At 38.5% G+C, this 20,693-nt stretch overlaps 1 long non-coding RNA gene across 2 annotated transcripts in view; it reads left to right on the top strand.

Moving 5' to 3' along the window:
• Positions 1–20,034, top strand: part of LOC146767401 (uncharacterized) — a 28,863-nt gene extending 8,829 nt beyond the window's left edge. For both annotated transcript variants that reach the window (XR_014955756.1, XR_014955757.1), the window contains exon 3: positions 93–20,034. This is a non-coding gene — a long non-coding RNA (uncharacterized LOC146767401). The remainder of the gene's footprint in view (positions 1–92) is intronic.
• The last annotated feature ends 659 nt before the right edge of the window (positions 20,035–20,693 follow it).

Raw genomic sequence — 20,693 nt, 5'->3', positions numbered from 1 at the left:
TCATAGCTGGAACACACTAAAAGTTTTCCTTGCTACAATGTCTGCTACTGAAGATGGCAGCACCCAGCCCATCACACTGCTCTCATCGTCAGCATCTGCAGTTCTCTCTAGGTAGAGCTTGTCTTGAATTTTTTTGGTGCTCTCTTCTACTTCATTTCTATTTTAAAAACAATAATAGTCTTTATTTTGTAATCATTCCAACAATCTTGTTGAATGATTAGCTTAGCCTTCCTTTATTAAACTCACATACACCTATGTTTATATTTTTGTGGGTTTCCTATGTGTTTGCCCATTTCTTCTTGCTTTTATTTGCTTTTAGTGGTCTCAGAGTCCTAGACCATGTAAACAGACCTAAGAGATATGCAACACTGTCAGGGACTGCAGAGGAGAAGGAAACCCAGCCAATCTGAGCCTCTCTGCCACTTGCATTGGTGCAAGAGTGGCTAGAGAAAGAAGTGTAGATTTAAGGCCATGATGTATGTGGTGGCTAAAAGTAAGGTTATTACATTATGTATACCATCATAAAAGATTCTGCCCATTTCCTCAGAAAAGTGGGAAAACATTTAAAAAAAAATAAAATATAGTGTTCTGTAGGAGCCAACAATTTAATAAAAAAAGTATTGTCTGGTCCTTTACTAAATTACATTAATAATTTTTAGTTTTCTTTGTTTATTTCATACCAGTGAGGAAATTGTGCTTACTTTAAAATATTTCTCCACAGCTTACAAAGAAAACAAGTCTAGAAGCAAATGTCTAAAGTTGTTTTCTTCTATTAAATGACTCATACTGATATTGTTCTCAGTCTGTGTTTATATGTTAATATAATCATACATATGTCCTTCCCCTGATTTCCTAGCATGTATTCTTTCATTACTCTTCTTGCAGCACTCCCCAAAGGTTTGCCTGTATCAGTCCACAGTGACTGATTTACACACCAGAAAGCCTCTGAAAGCATAAAGATGCATCATACATAGCACTGCCTCAGTTTAAAGCAGGGACCAGCACAAATTAATTCCCATGATATTTATGGGAACTTAAACATAGAAGGGCAGAGAATTAAAAACAGGGATGCTCCCCAGCAGGCAGGGAGACTCCTGGCTAAAATACTGCCTTGGATGAAATCTCACCAGGAAAGTGTTTGGAGCCTAACCCCAGACTTTACACGCCAAGCTCTTCAGTCTGGTGCTATTCTAGATGTACCAGTTCAATCTGTGGCAGTGTGTGACTCAGCCAGACCTCACACAGCTGAGTTTGGAAGCCTCAGCCTATGAATTCCTGGGTTAGACTTCACTTTCTCTGCCTGTTTTCTATTAGCTCTGTGGGTTTTCAGGCTTTTATGGCAATCCTCTGACTGAAAATTACTGCTGCCCAAGACAGCCTGACTGCCAACAAGGTTGCAAACACAGAAGATCTTTTTCAGTAATTCTTTGGGCCATGAAAGGTTGGTTATTTCCAAACTTTTCATTAAATGTACATTTCTGAAAGCTTAAACGTTAATTTCCATACGCTCTTCTCTCTTTTCTCTCTCCCTCTCACTCTCCTTTTTAAGCTGACATCAAGAATTCAGGCACAGAAACAGAGAGAGAGAGGGAGAGGGAGGGAGTAAAATTATATTTTTCATGTAACTCTACTGAAGTCAAAGAACTTACACTAAGGAAAATCTGGGCTGCTCTGTTTATTTTCTTACTCTTGGTTTGCTTAATTTCATGCCACTTAAAATTACATTTAATTGCAGTAGTTCTCTATTTCATTTTCAGTTGTGCTCTTTTCCCAGCATGTTCTCCAGGACATTAGAAGAAGAGAAAAGCTGAATCAGTTTGGAAAAACATAAATATTTCTGAAAGTGTGGACAGTTCTCACTTCCCAAGTGTGGGAGGAATATTTTACTGCCCCCTTACCCATCACTCAAATGTCCCAGTCAGGCTATTGAAATAAATTATCCTTAAAAATAATTATCTGAGAAGAATTCTTTTCCTGTTTCAAAAAGCACATCTAGTGCCATATAAGCTTTTTTACCTATGTTGCTTACACGCAAGCTGATTTCAATAAATAAACTGAATGGTGCCTAAATCCCCTGAGGCACCCACTCTTCAGTACTCAATAGGTCTGAAGTTGTTTTACTGGCAAATAAAAGCGTTCTCTCAAAACTTTCACTCTGGTCTAGTTGCATTTTTGAAACAACAGCTTGTATCAATGAGATATTTTTACTCTGGAAGATGAGGCCCTGACATGTGGCCAGCTCCACCTGGGCTGAGGGAAACACAGATCGAGGATTTTGCTGAAAAGCCTCTTGCTGAGGTTCCTTGGCACTCATCAGCACAACCTCTTGGACCAAATTCACTCCTACTTTCATTTCCAAATTCAGTAAGTACTCACACAGTGGAGCTTAATTCTCTTGAAATTCATGGCCAGTGAATTTCAAAGTCAGACATAGGCATTCACATGCATGAATATTCACAAAGGAGATTGCTCATGGACCAAAGAGTGAAACCGTGCAACATGACTTAGGGAAGCACTCATAGCTTAGTTACACATCTTGAATGCTGTATATGGAATATTTGGACACAGCTGTTCATGATTAACCCAGAAAGGTTTTAAAATATTTACATTCTTCCTTGTGCCCCTCATTCAGCAAGGTACTCAGGCATATGTGTAACTAAGCAAATAAATAGCAGAGCATGGTAGGAAAGCACGGTGTGAGGAATAACTGAGATGCTTTACTCTTTCTGTCAATGGATATCACCTCTCAACTGATAGATGGAAAGAAATTTGGGTGTAAAAAAAAACATAGAGTTAGGGAGAAGACAGTGGTCTGGAAGTGGACTGTTGTGACCTGAACAGTGCTGATCCTAAGAAATGTGGAAAAAATCACACAACGGAATAGAAAGCACATGGGATAATTTTTGAAAAGAGTCCCAGTTTAATATATTGTTAATGTCAAAACTCTTTGTTGCAAGCAAGTTTTGCTTCTGGATTTTTCATGAGCAGGAAAAAAAATGATACATTCATTGGATGATTTATGCATTTCAAATTATTTGCTCAGCTCACAACAGAATGAATTGATACACTGCAGAAATCCATATTACATCTATTTCACCTTCTTTTAGCTTTGAGCCTACATGGCAGAACATCATTGCTTAATGCTATATTCATGTGTCCTATGAGAGAATAACTATTTTTTGTACTTTTTCTGCATCTGTATATTCATTAAAGACACACAAACACACAGAAGCACTGAAATATGAAGAGAGCCCCAAAAGCCGAGGAAGCTGAGTTGGAACATATTTCTGAATTTGTTTGCAAACCTACGACAGTGAACAACTCTCAAAAAATAATACTGCTGGGTGAGACTGCAAAGTTTTGGGGAAGTTCTTTGAACACATGTAAACATGATATGTGTAGGCAAATGTTTAACTTGCCTTTTTTACTTCTGCAAATTATATTATGAAATCAGACATCTCTGACTTCTTAGGAATGTCAAATCAATGTATTCCTTCAAAACAGATAATTGCAGGGAACTGCTCTGCTTCTCTGCTTCTATAGTTTTGATTGTTCCACTTTCAGACTGATAATGATCAGACGCTTCAGTTGTTTTAGCAGTTCATTTACATAATACAGGTAGTTTGGGAAACATCACCTGCAGCCCCAAATGTAGTGTGTTAGACACTGCAGACTGAACAAAAAAGAAACAAACACATTGAGTTTATGCAACTGGAGGACAGAGACAAGTCTTGTGCTTTCATTCACTGCCCTTTGATCACAGGGACCTACATTTTAATCCATCCCAGGCAGAATCATGGAAAATGTATTTGATCTGATAGCTGTATCAGCACTACTTTAATACGCTTCTTTCTCAGATTCAGGATTGAAGCATCTAGATTTAAAATGTCCTTCTGCTGCCAAAAGAGATTGAATTTGACAGATGAGGATTTATGAGTGCTGCTCACATGTGGCAGAGGTCACCTCATATGGTCACTCCTATATTTTTCCTACGAGAGAAGGCACTGTAGTGGTTTGGAAGCAGTAATATGAAAGATGTAGTGTGTGTCTTGTTACCACACACATAATTAGGATCTTAATGAGAAGCTTTCTATTAACATTGTATTAAGGCTGGTGACCTAGAGTGATACAAAGTCAATGGACCCATTACATTTCATTGCATCCTGTACAATGTCCCACTGAGAGACACAGAATATTGAAGGACCATCCATACGATGCCCTCAGGGTCTATTCTCTCTTTGATGCATATGTATAACTCTCATTAATGTTAATAGAAGTTACTTCTGAATAGTTAGGGGAGAACAGACCCTCTGTTTAATATGAAAGTGTACTAGGAGGAGATTCCACAGGCGCTTTGGAATCCCAAACAATGTCAATGCAGTTATGACAAATCGATAGGTGAACAGCAAGTGAAATCAACCGAACATAATGCACAATCCATATTGTGTGACCAAAATACAGAAAATGCTACCCTCTTCCTAACCTCCCCCAAAAAGATCTATGGTATATTTTATAATGGGGGCCATCTAAGCCAAAACTGTCATATTCTTTATTCATCCCTTCCTCTTATGTAATATGCCCAGGAAATTATCCTCATTTTACAGACAAGAAACCACCTCATCTAACTTTCATAGTCTAAAGATAAGTTTAATCTACTTTTCTAGACTCTTTTTATGATTCATATGGACCATAGGCCACCTAAAGAAGGTAATAGATTCAAATTGTGTTGAGACAAGATGATTCAGCCTCTAGGGGTACAAATTTCTCCCTGCTGGCTGCACAGGAAGTATACACTCAGCTGACTCATATTACATGAGGTGTCCGCAATCACTTTGTGGTGTTAAAATATTTATGTAGCTCCATGAGGTCCTCAGCCTTGGTTTTCCAGGGTCAGTCCAACTGCTCTAGCCACCTTAGTGCTTTCCTTTCTTGACAATGACTCTAGGTCTGTGGAAGCCTTCCTATCTTTGAAAATGTAGTGTTTTCATGAAAATAACCTTGGGATGCTTAGCAGATTTTGTCATTGAGAGCAGCATATTCTCTGTGTAGCAGTAAAACTTTGCTGCAGAGGCACTGCCTGGAACATGCACAATTATCATCATTCTCTATATGGATACTGTGATGCAATGGTTTGGATACTTTTAATTAAAGATTATAAAAATTCTCAACATCTACCTAAAGCGTCTTTCTGAAACCCCTGGGCAGACCCTTCTATGGCTGCCAAGGACCAGGGAAGTTGGGGCAAGGCAAGTGGGACAGTGTGGGGTAGGCAGTCCCACCAGATGCAAGTAAGAAGAAGAGAGCAGATCCAGCAATGGTTACTGGTATAACCAATGTCCAGTAATCATCCTTGAGTCCATAGAGGCGAGGCAGGTCCAAAGTCAAGCCAGAAAGCCAAGTCAGTGTAGCTCTGGAGAGGCCAAAAGTGATGGCCTGAACTTAAAGGCAGCTCTCTATCAAGGAGGAACAGGCCTCCACTACAACTGCAGGTCAGACATCTGTGCCACAGTGAGGGTGGCTGCGACAAATCTTTGGGTCCCCTGACTCTGGGGTCAACACGGCGCAAAATAGGAAAAAAGGAGTGGGAGCAATGGAGTGGCCGAAAAGGAAACTACTTTTAATGAGAAATAAAAAGAGGGACAATGCTTCAAACATAGTACACAAACAATCTCCAAAGACTAGAAACAATGGAGAGGTAACAATATTTAGTCTTGGGGGTGGAACATTCTAGAAACTATACCATATATGAAACACAAGTAACCAGTAGGGGAGAAGAACATGGACTAATTAACATAACTACTCCAAAGGCTCTTTGGAGAAGATCTCAGGCTTGCCCTGACCTAAATGAATGTTTCCCAGGACTTGACGCTAAGGCTTGGTGTGTTAGAGGAGAAGTCTGGCTGATCCTGTGTCCTAGTCAGGCTGATTCCCACCACCTGCACCATATCTATGCTGGTCTTGGGTCCAGGGACCCAAACTCCATACAGGTGTGAGGTGATGAACTCAGGTTCTTAGCAGAATTACTTCACAGTGGAAAATTGAAACTTAAATTTCTAAAATGCTTATGCTGTTACATTTTACTGTGGGTGTGTAATAAAAGCAATCAAAGTTGCTCTGAATTTTGAAAGAAAATATGGATGATATGTCCAACCAATGGGCTAGAGGAGGGCCCTATCTAGGCATGCATCAACCAAGGTACTTTTAAGTCATCATGAGAATGAGTAAAGAAGTCCTCAAGGCCTTATGCTACAGTTCTCTTCTGCAAGCAGCTATGCTGGCAATGAACCACTGTGTGTTGTGTCATTAGACCACCTTGGAGTTAGGACAGGCACAAGGATAGATCTGAATTAGTGAAGGATGACAGAATGGGAAGCTACTCTACTGTCAGGTCTTCTCTATACCTCACCAGCATATCTGGCTATCACTTCATTTAAGTATCTTCCCATCCCTTGGGCAATGACTTATCTGTGATTACCCTATGACCATATCATATTTTATCGGGCCCCACTCTGACTCACCCTGCCCTGTTCTGTACCTAGGAGCACGTTCCCAGGAAGTGGGGACTAGTCATCAGTTCCAGCACACCAAGGTTCAAAGGCATTGTTCACACCCCTGGGTGAAATGCTCATAGTGTCTGGTTTAGACCTGTGCAGGAGAGCAACCACAAAGTCTGCTACCATTGTCAGTCTGAACTCCTACACGTTAAAATAGTCCCTACAATCTCTAACATGGCTGTAAGGATACATAATCTATGGTTTGGAATTTTTCAGTGTTTCAAGTAATCACACTTCTAGTGTTTGTGCTGAAAAATATATACAAGACTGAAATATTTTTTTAACAAAGCCAAGCAGGAAAATAAAATGCCTATGTATGTATAGGTATCTGCGTACAGACATGCCTAAGTCTGGCAGTGTGTGTTTGCAGATATGACTTTTTCTCCCTTTGTATGACTATACATTGAGACACGTGCAGCCAGTGTGTGTATAGACTACACTGAGTTAAAAAATAAAGACTTCTATTCATATCTGCCTTGATAAATGCATAAATGTACAGACAGTTTCTTGGCCACAGCTACTGCATGCTTGACAGATATGGTCACCTCATACCAGACCTCACCTAGACCTGGGGCAAAGACAAATCCAGTTTGATTGATTGGGATATTGTGTATTCATTCATTAGTCCAGGCTTTGGCAGACAAGACCTGGCAGGTATCTTCTTGTAAGCAGACGGCTTTCCTGGTGTGGTCTTGGCTTTTCTGGCAGCTTAGCTGTGAAATTTTATACACTTCTGTGGCAGGGACTAAGGCTATCAGGACTCCAAGATTTCTCATATATTAGACAGCATATGCAGATCAAACCCCATGCTGTATTCCCTGTCCCTAAGAAAATGAAATCTGAATTGGTGCTTTTGGGCTTTTCTTTGTAGGGTGGATCTGGCCCCATTTTTTGAAGTTTCTTTTTACAAATAAAACACTTAGAGTTTACAGTACTTTCATATATGAAAGTTGGAAGTATCTCTTCCAATTGATTTCAACACAGTTCCCCAAGCCTGGGCAGGGTTTTAATATGCCCTCAAGAGAGAGAATTAAAATGAAAATTATAACCAAAATTAAGGATCAGAAACCAAACAAAACTTTCAATGTTAGTACCTGATTTATAAATCAATTGCATGTCAGAAGTAAATGTCTCCAGGTTTTAGAGATATCTCATTAATAAGGTTAGTGTTAAAATCTGTAGGCTGAAATACTTTGGTTACTGAAGCAGACAGCAGAGGAAAACAGCTCATACTGGCCACTTAAATTCTTTTTTTTCATTCATTATTTTCACTAGGTCATAAATCCACCACTTTGTAAACTAGCCAAGAAAAATGTAAATTGGACCACATGCAGAGGACAGAATTTGTTCAAAGTGAGGAAAATTCATCAGTTAAAAAGTACCAATGAGACCAAATTAAAATAAATGTTCTCAAGCCTTACTTTCAGATCAATTTTTTAGTATTTAGAGGGTAAAAATGCATTCAAATCCAGTAGAAATCTCTTTATGTGCCAGAGGAGTTGAATAAAATTCCTTATTAAAAATAAAAATCAGGACTACAATTTTGAAGTGGTTTTCTATAGTTGTAGATTCTTGGTGGATGAAGGGCAAAACAAGAATTTAATAAATTTGGTCTTTCCTTTTAAAGAAAGAGCTAATACAAATTATGCACTTACATTTTTAAAGTGTCCAGATATATTAAGCTTTGAGAAGGAAAGCAAACATGTAAATATTGCTGGTCTGCTTCTTTTTTTTCAAAATTCAGTCAGCATGTAGTCTTTCTTCTTAATTAAATAAAGCTGACAGCATTATAGTCTCTGCACTCACATTCTTCCAATGCCAGATCAGAACTAAGAACAGTTTTAGACTCTGAACCTGGAATAGCTTAGATTAATGCTTGACTTGATGGGTATGATTTGTCCATTCAGTGGATTGTCGTCAATACAACTTCTCATTCTTCAAGGAGTTAAGCAGAAAGTAATTACAAGCACAAAGAATTAATGCATTTATTGAGGTCACTATGACATGGCAGAGGGAGATCAATATTCTTTTTAGGGGACACAGAGTAGTTGTATTATTATTAAATAATTAAAAATTACTAAATGATTCATGCTTTGTTTTGCTTTATTCATTCAATGTTTAACAGGACGATTTTCTGTCACTTGATTAAAGACAGCTACATTTCCTGTGAGAGCATAGCTAAAATTATTGTTAGGATTATCAAATAAAAGTTTTTATAAAACAGACCTTTTGCAACTGCTCGCTAAACGTACCTAATTTCTGCTAGTGAGATATTTACCCAGTGTGTTTTCTCTAGTATCTTGAATGAATTATCTTCCCACTGTACTAGGAGGATGTTCTATAATTACTTACCTTTTGCACTGAGTAATTTTTGGGGTGTGATTGCTCACATGATAGATTTTTTTTTTTTATTGGATGCCTAAATGTGTTATAGTTGAAAGATTAAACCTTCCCATTAACTGCAATTGGCTCTGGATCACACTTCTAGAGGAAACTTAATGGAGTACAATTCAATTCATACACGACTGTGTTCACTGAGAATTTTGCTCATTGCTGATGACAGCACTATCCAAGGCAGTAGGTATCATAGCAAAGCTCCTAAAATTCAGTAGTCTCACACACGCAATATAATAAAAAAACCTACCAGAAATCTCAGAGAAGAAATCTTGAATGCTAGGGAAACCTGGAGTTTTTAAATTTAATAATATCGATAGTAGTAGTAGTAGTAGTAATAGCAATATATGTTTATGTAGCCAAGAAAATTGTGAGAATGATTACCTCAGAGAGCAGCAAATTAAAAAAAATAGTGTGGTTCATTATTTAGCTACCTTAATTGAAGGGAATCCACTTATATTTTGTAGCTGTGTTGAGATAACTGTATGTGCAATTGACTACTCAGACATAAAGGACATATTTTCAAAAAATGCTCAAACAGTTCTAATGTAGGTAATCAGATATTTGTGCATCAAAGAACAGACAAGGCCACAAATAAAATTTAGTTGCATAGATTGGAATAGAGATAAGTATTATCTATATTCCCTGTTTATTAAATACATGCGTGATAGATTAATGCTGCATCCTCAAGTGAGATATATCAACAGCCCATAGAAGAATATTTTTACAAACCAGATGAAAGTACTGTAGTCTGCTTGTTTAATGTATAAGCTTTTCTCTTTTTTAGGATGACTAGCACAAAACCCTTGTTTTTTAGTGCTGCACTGAAGTATGAGTAGCTAGCATGGAAAATTCTGTGTAAATAATGCTATAACAAGGATGTGTTCCCACAGAAAAATTGGACTCCCTGCAATATGTTTGTATTTAACTTGGTTCACTCATGGCAAATGTTTTTTAAAAAGCAGCTATTCCAGGGAATTGATGTTTGACAGGCAGGGCTGTCCCCAGAATTGGCTACCCCTTGGAGTAGTGAAATGAGAGAGCTTTGGTTAGTGAATGTCATTGCATTGCCAGTTCATCACCTGTTATTATGTGAGCGACTTATCAAAGCAGGGCTGCATGGCCCCCATAGAGAAAAATAACATCCTGACAGGAGCAGAATGGTTTCTTTTGTACCAAATCTAAATAAACAAAGTTGAAGAGAACTCAGAGATCGACTCTCCTTCCTACCACTAACTACAAAATACATAAAGTCAGTGATGACAACTTTTCCTTCTTCATTGCTTTTCTAAAGAGCAGAGGCTGGTCTGAAAGATAGTAGGTCAGGGGGATAACATAGATGCTTTTCACTTGTGAGCACAGATGAGGACCAGACAGACCAGCCTGATGGACATGACAGCCTGCTGTTTTGGCCTGACTGCCAATGCTAGCCCGTTTCTGGAAGAAGGAGTGGGCCCTGCTCAGCAGAACTGGCACAAGCACAATACTATTTGCAAGAGTGGCATGGCAGCTGTGCCCTTGCAAAGCATTGGTGCATCCTGACTGCTGCAAACACCAAGGCTGCAGGAGATCCTGCTACTCTACCACTTCTCTCCCTTCCTCATCTCTCTTTAGTTCCTAGTTACCTGGACTATGTGTTAACACCATAACTGACCCCAGCTAATTAATCCTCTAAATATTTCTCTCTTAAATACATTAGTAGCTCAATTTTGCAAATGGTGAAAATGAAATAGATCAAGTGGCTTGTCTGTGGCCACTGAAGAACTCTACTGGTTGGGCACAGTCCCAAACAGACATGCAGGACTGAATCCAAACATGCAGTATACTATTCACTCAAACAGTTCTATATGCATCAGTTGCAGTGTAACTTTGTTGAGATACCTGTTTCTGGGTGTCTCTTCCTCAGCTAAAATTTCCTTTATAATTGGCAGTGGGGAAGAAACTGTGAAAACTTCATGCAGGTACATAATACTAGAGAGACCTGTGAAAAGAATTTCAGGGCGCCATTACTTAGGAAAGAAAGTAGTAACTTCCAAGGTCAAAGGCTAATTCTGGACTGAGAATTGAAGCAAAAAGAACCTTTAGTTGCCTATCTCTCGGGAGGCTGTGGCATTGTTGGGAGCTGAGGTCAGAATTTCTGAATTCCGGTCAAGTTCCATAACCACAGGAGGACTCCAAGACTAGCTGTAACCTACAACTGCCCCTGCCCAAGAATTCAGCCAGGCATCTTGTGATCAATGAGAAGTAGTTTATTGCTTTTGATGAAGTACAGATAAATTTCTAAATAAGTGTCTGAGTCAGTAGGAACCAAGTAGTTTTTCTTCAAGAAGACATAACCTGGCATATGACATATTACATTGCCTTCTCTTCCAGAGCACTTTACTTCCTTGACTGGAGCTCTGTGAGTTTTTGAGGTTCCATCCAGTCTTGAAGGCATATGGAAAATCTGGGTCCCCTCAATCCAAGACAGAGATGAACCTTCTTTAGGGAATGACTTAAGTTTTCTTCTGACAGTGTTGGTTTTCCAGGATTTATATGTCAAGATATTTTTAGGAAATAGCAGCACATGCCAAATATTTGCCAGAGTGTTTTATGACCTTATGGTGAGGCCTTCTTAAGGGGTAGAACATTAGCAAAAAATGGTGTAGGATTCCAGTAGAGAAGTATATATAGATATAGATATCAAATTAAGTATTGTGCCAGAAGAAGCAAATCAACACATCCTTGATAAAAAATGGTATTCCCAGGGAAACAAACAAACAAACAAACAAACAGCAAAACAATATGTATGCAGGGAAGTCTAATAATTTTCCAGCAACATATTTTACAGGAGGGCTGTCCACTACAGAAGCCCTAATTTTTAATCTTTAACTTTGACTAATTGTGTGCTTGGCTTTCCCACAAGGGATAAGGTGATCAAACCCCACTGGAGCCAACTACATCAGCAGGTACTTGAATGCACAAATGTTGTCACCAACTAAATGTAATGTTAAATTATTAAATATCATGCTAAATTAGCAATTAAACATCAGCAGGGAAAAGAGGAAGAATAAGGAAACAAAGAGAAAAAATAAATACCAGTTTTGTATATACAGCTTTAAACTTGGCCATGTTGAATGGAGCTTGAGCAAACTGGTCCAGCAAAAGGCAGCCCTGTCCACATTGGAGGGGTTGGAAGTATCTTTAAGAAATCTTTAAGGTTTCTTTCAATACATTATATTCTATGATTTTTTTCATTCTATGAATTTTCATTAAGAATACTTTTCCTTTGAAACTAAATCAAATTATTCCATGGTCAAGGTGCAGTAGTAATACTACAGGCCTCTTTCAGCCTTCAGATTATTTTTCTTGTGAAACAGAATTAAAGGAATTGGGAATCTTTAGTGAAATATCATGGGTAAAATCTTATGGAGTCAAATTATTTTCCCCTTAACTTTTAGGTGCATTAATGTTTTCATGCATGAAGAATAGAATTTACATTAGGTACCTCTTTGAATACACACAGTAAGGTCAAGCTTAACAAAAAGGGGTTATAAATATCAGTTCTATCAGTTAAGTGGTATAGAGCAGTACCAAACAAAATCCAGGGCATTAGAGCTTAGGGCTGTGAATGAAATCTGAATTAAACAATATGATCTATTTTCCACAAATTTATTTCTATGCTTTATATAGTAGAGAAGACTGCATCAATACTGCTACTTCTGATCTTAAAATTAGCATGACAAGCTTCCTGGAAAAGTTATGAAAGAAAGGGAGGAAAAAAAAGAAGAAGGGAGAAAGAATGAAAGAAAATTAGTCTGTTCCCCAGTCTAGAAGCACTGCTTCAGTGAGAAACTTAAGCACTTGTTTAACTTTCATTGCATATGTGTTTCTATTAAATTCAAACACTATGCTGAATAAGACAGCTCATTTCCAAAACTTCAATTTGCAATGCACTATAAGAAGGAAAAATATTGAAATTCAGGTTTGCCTGGCACACTAGGCTGTCATTAATCTCACATGGCAAAGCCACAGTGTCTTTAATTAATAGAATATCATATTATTAAAGTTAAGAATAAAAATTATGGGTTTTTTTTCCTTAACTTTCATATGACACCTGACCACTGCTACAGGGAATATTTAACTGGAAATGAGTTCATATAATAGTCACATATTCAAGAGATAAAACAAATATTTGTTCAGAAGAGTATGAAATATGCTTACCAAAATATATTTACTATATTTTTAATAACACTAAGTTTTCATGAATAATCAATTGACATTAAAGATGACAGGACAGATTCAGTACATAGTCATTCTACAAAATAGTGTAGTTGAGTGGCTAGAAGCGTTGAATTTTCACCAGTGCTTTGCATAAGAAACTGTATTGTCATATATTCAAGGTTACTTAATGACAGTGCTCTGGTATTTCTTCTGTTTAGGGTAGGCTCTCTGTACATCCATATGGGGCTCATCAAAATCTAGCATGGAGTGACTGATCCACATTTTGGCTGAATACAAGAGCAACTGAACTTTTTCTGTGATGCTGTAAAATAAAATGAGTAATGTTACAGTCAAAAGTAATTTACAGTCTGTAGATTTAAGCCTTGTTTATATACATAGTTACTGCAGTTTAATTAAACTGGTGCCAACCTCCATTTGGACATCCTTCTGTTTTAGTTGGTTTAGTTTAAGCCTGTTTTAAGTGACTTACAAATAATCCAAAATATGAGGGTCCACACCAAACTTTCTGTACTATCTTAAACAAATGAATTTAAAGTCAGATTTTTAATTGACATCAGTACAGCTCAATAAAGAGACAAGTCTCAGATACAGAAGGGATTATATGAGGTGATGCAAAGGATGAAGGTCCACCTGATATCTATTAGTGGTAAGTACAATGCAATAATTTAGAAGCAAGTGCTAAAGGAATACAGATGGAAGACATTAAACGAAACTAACAATAATTACAAAGACTAATAACAAGAACAGAGAAACTCAAACTAGGTTGAACCAGACTCATGGCCTCATGTGTGCCTTCTGTGTGCTGGCCACTTTCAGCCAAATCCCAAGTAAATATAGGGTGGGTATGTAAGATTTTCTTCTCGAGATTTATATCACTGTCCTTGATGTTAACAGAAAATATGGAAGCTGGAGGAGACTGTGGTAGAGACAGAAGGCACTGGGATGGGATTTCATTACATTCCAAGGTTTGTTATCTCTGCTTAGCACATCAACAACACCTGCTGGTAAGAGACACAGCCTTTTCAGACAGAAAGCTTCACTTTCCTGCTAACTCACAGTTCCCCTGGGGCAAAATGGAAGACTTATATTTATGGCAGGCAATAAAAAATATGCATAAAGTCTGTTTGGGTCAGCCAAATATGTTTTATTGAATCAAATTACTTCAGATTTCCCCAAAAAATCTAAAAAAACTCCAGCCTCCCTAATTATATTGGCACAAATTCTTCATCCTGATGGCAATTAGGTTGTTCCATGCTCATCTGCACAAGAAGCTACTAAAGGTTTCCTACAGGCAATTACTTCTTGTGAGCTCATTCTCTTCCCTCATCCCATCATCACTAAGAGTGGAAGCAGGATGCCAGCACACCATGTCAGAATTTTCCAGAAATATAAGGACTGGTAAATATTTTAATCCCATCTAACTCAGTAGTGGTGGTTTGCACTCACTGCCAAGTGGCAAATGCTCAGATTTCCATTAATGTTAGGGGGAAGTTGTATGTTCTCATAATGCAGGAGAGAAGGACTACTGAGGCATGGACTGAGATGTAGTCTAGCAGAGCCTTTCAGATGCTGATCAAATCAAGAGATGATCTTTTCAAACCATTAGAAAAGAGAATCAAAGCAGCTGGACATTCCTGATAATTTATAGTATTACATTTATCCAATGGACATATAATTTTTGTTTTAAGTGGTAGCATAGGGTCCTCAGCTCCAAAAAGGCCATACAAATCATGAAAGCATCAGACTGAATCAGGAAGGCACATAGACATCAACTTACAATTATCCACATTGATGTTAAAAACTAAACATTTACATGAATTAAAACATTCACTTTAGAAGGATTATCAGGTGTTTCCTACGAAATAGCCTATAAGCATGGAACAGAATGCCTATGTTATATAAATGTTTCTAAAGACACCAAAACTATCTCACAGGTTATCACAGAATGGTAGCTGAAAGGGCACATTGGCAAATTACATTTGAATGCTGCTGGTTAGACAAGCATTTCTGTGGTAAAGGTATCTAAGAAAAGTGGCTGATTAGCTTTACAAATTGAGACTCATGTTGAGATCTGTATAGAATCAGACCTTGATACTGGCTTCCTTGCCCTAATGTAATTTATGTATTTGATGGCCTTGCCCACTAGAGAATATGTACTTAATGCATAGCTTGCTAGAGTCAGGTGCAAAGAAAAAAAAAGCACAGACTTCATAAGAATTTTATTTTCTTTCCTAAGCAACAAAGAAAAGGCGATCAAATCCTATCATTGTATTGACCTTAACAATAAATATGCCCATGTATTCATGTGTTGAGTGCAATGAATAACAGACTACCCTGCTTTAAATAGATAAACAGGCAATGGTTAGGGTTGTGTCCTATGCAAAGTCATATGTTATATAAATACAGTAATAAAACAATACTGCAAGCTTTTTTTTAATCAAGACTAACATTAGGACATATATATTCTTTTGTCAAGACTGCTTCTGTCTGCACGCAATTGCATTTTTACACTTGGAAGAAAAGGAACAAAAAAGATTGGGCTGTCTAAAGTTCTTTGCCTATATTATTCTTTTAGATATATTCAGTATGTGCAATTCACTGTGCTGCAAAACTAAAAGTTATCATATGTAAAAGCAGGACTGAACCAAAACCCAATTAATATATGCCAATAAACAGAAGTCTGGAAGAAACTTCTAGATGCTCATGCCCATTTTAACAAATTGCTTATATAATCTAAAACAGGATGTGGTTGTGAGTGTCCAGACTTGAGAGAGGTCATTTTATTGCATTGGAAAAGGAGATGATCTATTTTGTGTCTGGCTCAAACACTTGTGCACATATCCACTTTTCAAACTAATATATCAGCCTTTAGAAAGCAGAAGGCAGTGGGGCACATCTTCTTGGTCATGTGGATGCTTGCTTGAATCCTAATCAGGATTCCTTAGGATTATACTATTATTCCTCTTTGGCCAAAACAGCAGTGGAACTGCTGATTTCTTTCAAATCTGGCAACAGAGAAGTGTGAGCCCAGAGGCAATACTTCAGGAATGCAAGGTGAATTTTTTTACTTTTTTCTCTAGAGAGGAATATTGAAAGGTGGGCGGAAATGATTTTACCACAGAGGATTTGCATTCATGGTTCTGGGCTTGTCCTGAAACAACCAGCAACATCCAGGAAAAATAGGTGGGCATACTGTCAGTCATGCTGACTCACACTGGGCTGTTGTTTTCCACACTTCCTCCTATCAGTCTCCTTTACTGCATCTTATATTTGGACTACAAGCTTTGGGGGAAGAGGTGGGGTTGGAGAATCTGATCCATGTGTGCACATTGCTTAGGATAAGGACCGTGGGGTACAGTGTTAAGCCCACTGTGTGTCTAGTACAGTGTTGTCTCTGCTGACACCAAAACTGATGACAGTGACACTATATTCAGGCAATTAAAACACAGAAAGATCCAAAGCCATGTGGCGCTGAGTCATTTTCCTTCCTCTTGATTTGAATGAAAATGCTACAATGAACAGAGGAAACTCTAAGCCTGCAGGCTTAAAAAATGGCCAAAAAAAATGGTTTTTTCATACAGCAAAGAAAATTAAATTGTGAAACTCATTGTCATGTCAAGTAAAGATAGCTAAAAGTAAAAAGTTAAGAATGGATTAGACAAATTTATGGACGATAGGATCATTGTTGTCTATTAAGCCCATGGGGTAGATGCAAGTCCAGGCTCACTAAATTCCTCAGATTATGTCAGTGAGAAGCTGGGCAGGAATAGCTTGGCAGTATCCCTTTATACAAACCCTGTCCTTTTTCACTTCCTATGTATCATCTACTCACCACTGTTATTGAATCATATAGTCATAGAATGTTCTGAGTTGGAAGAGACCCATGAGGACCATTGTGGCCAGCTCCTGACTCTGCAAAGGACACACAGTGTGCCCGAGAGCGTTGTACAGATGCTTCTTGAACTCACACAGACTTGGTGCTGTGGTCACTTCCTTGGGGAGTCTGTTTCATTGCTCAGCCACTCTTTGGATGAAAAACGTTTTCCTGATATGTAAACTAAACTTCCCCTACTTCACTTCATGCTATTTCATCAAGTTGTGTTACTGGTCATGAGGGTGATGAGATATAGACAGAAGAATAGTCCTAACAGACTGATGTACAGACTTCAGCCTGTATAAATATGTGTTCTTATAGACTTAACTGTGTGTGCTCAAGATTTGGCCAGACCAAATACCAAGAAAGGGTATTGTGCCTTTAAAACTGGATTATTTACCTATTTCATGGTCTTGTCATGGTCTTGGCAATTTTTTTCACATCTGTGATTATTGTAACAAGTGTCACAGAATTACAGTATAACAGAACAGTTGAGTTTGGAAAGGACCTCTGGAGGTCACCTTTCCTGCTGAAATAGGGCCAGCTAGAGCCAGTTGCCCAGGACTATGTCCAGACAGCTTTCTAATATCTCCAAGGTTGGAAACAACACAAGTTCTCTGTACAACTTGTGCCAATGATTGATCACTCTCACTGTGCAAAAACCCCATAGCCTGATGTTCAGACAGAAACTCTTTCAGTTTGCCCACTGTCCTGTCACTGGAAACCATTGATAAGAGCCTGACTCCATCTTCTTTACACACTCTCTTCAGGTATCAGTATACATTGGTAAAATCCCCTTGAGCCTTCTCTTCTTCAGGCTGAACAATCCCATCTCTCTCAGTATTTCCTCGCAAGAAATGCTCCAGTCCCTTAACCATCTTCATGCCACTTACTGGACTTTCTCCAACAACTCCATGTCTCTCTTTTACTGGGGACATTTTTCTGCTACTGGGCAGCCCAGAACTGGACACAGTGCTCCAGGAGTGGCCTCGCTAGTGCTGAGTAGAGAAGAAGTTACACCCTTCTTTGGAAATACTTTGTCTAATGCAGTCTAGGATACCTGTATCCTGCTTTGGGGTGAGGTGACATTGCTGGTTCATGTGTAAAATGATGTAGATAGCATGTAGGATAGCACATATTGTCATAATAATTCTTGTGGGTTTTTACTTTCCATGTATGGCCAATAATGTTTTGCAATGATAATGCAAGCATTTATATATGGTGTCCTATGCTAAGCAGCCAGCTCAGCAACAGGATCCATGTAGAATGGTCAAATATTGCCCAAAGCCAGAATTATTTTTGAGGTAAAGCGAGCTGCTCTATCTTTATGTAGGTTTACTCCTTGGTTTCTGTGAGGAGACTGCCAGCAAGGCTGACAATTAGTACCAGTTGTGGTGGACTTTAGACGCTGGTCAGTATATTAATTGGTGGCTAACAGGTGCCACTTGGAAGTCTGGGAACTTTGTGGTCTCATAACTGTCCTTTTCGTCCCCATTCTAGCCCTGCCATTTCACTGGGTTGTTTCATCAAGGAAAGCAATTATAAAAGCTGATAGCTGTTTTCTCTAAATTGTTGGCAGGGAGCCAGCATTATGCTGCGGAGGTGCGGTGCGCTGCATCAAGTGGTTGCACTGAGTGACGCTCTGTAATGATGTGATGTGGCTATGTGATTAAATACTGGCTTCCTGCCGAAACATTCTCCCCGGGAAACAATTGTCACTGCACTTAGCATCTCTCCCCTTTTGAGAGCAATGTGCCCTGCTTTTACAAGAAGGAAAAGGCTTTTATTGCTAAGGGTGAAAAACCTGAGGTCTTTGACTGGTGCCTGCTTTAGCTAAGCTCTTCCTGAGGCCAAGGACATGAAGGTTTGGTTTCAGGAAGGTTTTGTCTTTCAGGCAGATACCATTAAAAATAGTGAGGAAAACCTACAGGAGGGAAAATTCAATTTAGACTCTTGTCTGTCTAGTCCTTCCACTTCCATCCTCCATATACTTTCCACCATGCTTAATCCAGGGCCTACTCCAAACACTTTCTGAGTAAAATGTAATTTTTTTAGGTCTGCTTCTATATTTGCAAGGATTCAAAGGGACTGTTCAAATAACCTCTAGTACCCTGCAAAATATATGGGCAAAGCTCATTTCTCTGAGATGCAGTTATCCCCTTTCCACCTCTCCAACTGTCAGTTACTCTCAGACCCTCCCAATTGTCTACCAGACTGGTTTTTGAATTGCAGGAGACCTTGTTTTTTTTTTGTTTTGGTTTGGTTTGGTTTGGTTTGGGGTTTTTTTTGTTTGTTTTGGGTTTTTTTGTTTTGTTTTGTTTTGTTTTGTTTTGCTTTGTTTTGTTTTGATAAATTTATTTTCTAACAGACTTGATAAAGGAGAAACCTCATTCTGGGCAAAGATGAGAGAATGCTAAAATAAAACTAGTGGTCCTCTACTTATCTTAAGCTCCTTTGAAAATGCTGGCAGAACAACAAATCTCCTTTGTGTTCATAGGAAACCCACATGCAAGGTAAATCCAAACCTCTGGCAATTCCCTAATTAATCCCTATTGACCTATTAGATGTTAGGGAGAAAGCACTACTCTGGATTCCCAGGACTCAGTGGAAATGCATCTCTTTGGCTCTGTATCCAAAGCACTCAGGGTCCTTGAGAGAGCAAGGTATGAACTGGAGAAGGAAAAGAGGGGGCCACCTCTTTTATACAGTTAGCACCATCTAGTGACAGCTGCCAAAGGGACCTCCAGCAGACAAGAACATAAGAACCCACGTGCCTGTGAAACAAACAGAAATGCAAAATATTGCAAAACATTTAACCTGCCTGCACTGTCCTACCTTTATCAAAACAAGTTCCACATACACAGCTTCATGTACATCTTCTGGAGATGTAAGGTTGTGATCATTCATGATCTACAGGCCTCTCCACAATCACACAGCTTCCAATATTAGCAGGCAGGTCAAACTTTCCATACACACTGCTCACAGGTTGAGCAGTGCAATCAGTCCTGGAGGCACTGGTAGGTGTGGGGAACTGTGCAATGCAAAGGCAGGATCTGAAACAGAGAGAAGAAAACCTCCGAGGCACAGATGCCATAGGCAGGCAAATCTCCCATTCACACAAATGTGAACAAGACCCTACTCCATCCTGGAGTAGGGACACAACTGTGTTCTTATAGGATAATGTACTTTCTTAGATCACTAAAAAAAGTGTGATTATCTGAACACATTATTCCTGATTCTCAGTGAAATGTCTCTCTTTTATCGAGGGGGAATTGTGAAACATGATGGCACATAAAAATCCACCAAGGTCCTGTTGCTAACTGTTGCCTTTGAAAATTATGGGTAGAGTAGATGTTAATATTTTTATGGAAATTCCTTTATTTTCTCCTTGCAGTATTCTCTTGAATACTCTTTACTAAACCCGCCTTGGCATCAATAAAGTGGACATTTATGATGCAGTGAATTAGGAAACACTTTTCTCAGACTTCCTTCACAAATAAACCTAGCTTCTCCTCTAGGTTACAATTCTTCTGCTATTTTGAGTTAAATTTGAAAAATATCCCTATACCATTTTAGAATTCTGTTCTTTCTATCATGTTATTACAGAAGCTAAATGGGTCAGTGTCCCTACCCATTAAGAAAAATTG

The sequence above is a fragment of the Lonchura striata genome, chromosome 5 (genome assembly GCF_050655825.1).
Source record: "Lonchura striata isolate lonStrDom1 chromosome 5, ASM5065582v1, whole genome shotgun sequence".
Lineage (NCBI taxonomy): Eukaryota > Metazoa > Chordata > Aves > Passeriformes > Estrildidae > Lonchura > Lonchura striata.
Note: the sequence above shows the minus strand (reverse complement) of the source record. Positions and strands in the feature narration are given on the sequence as shown.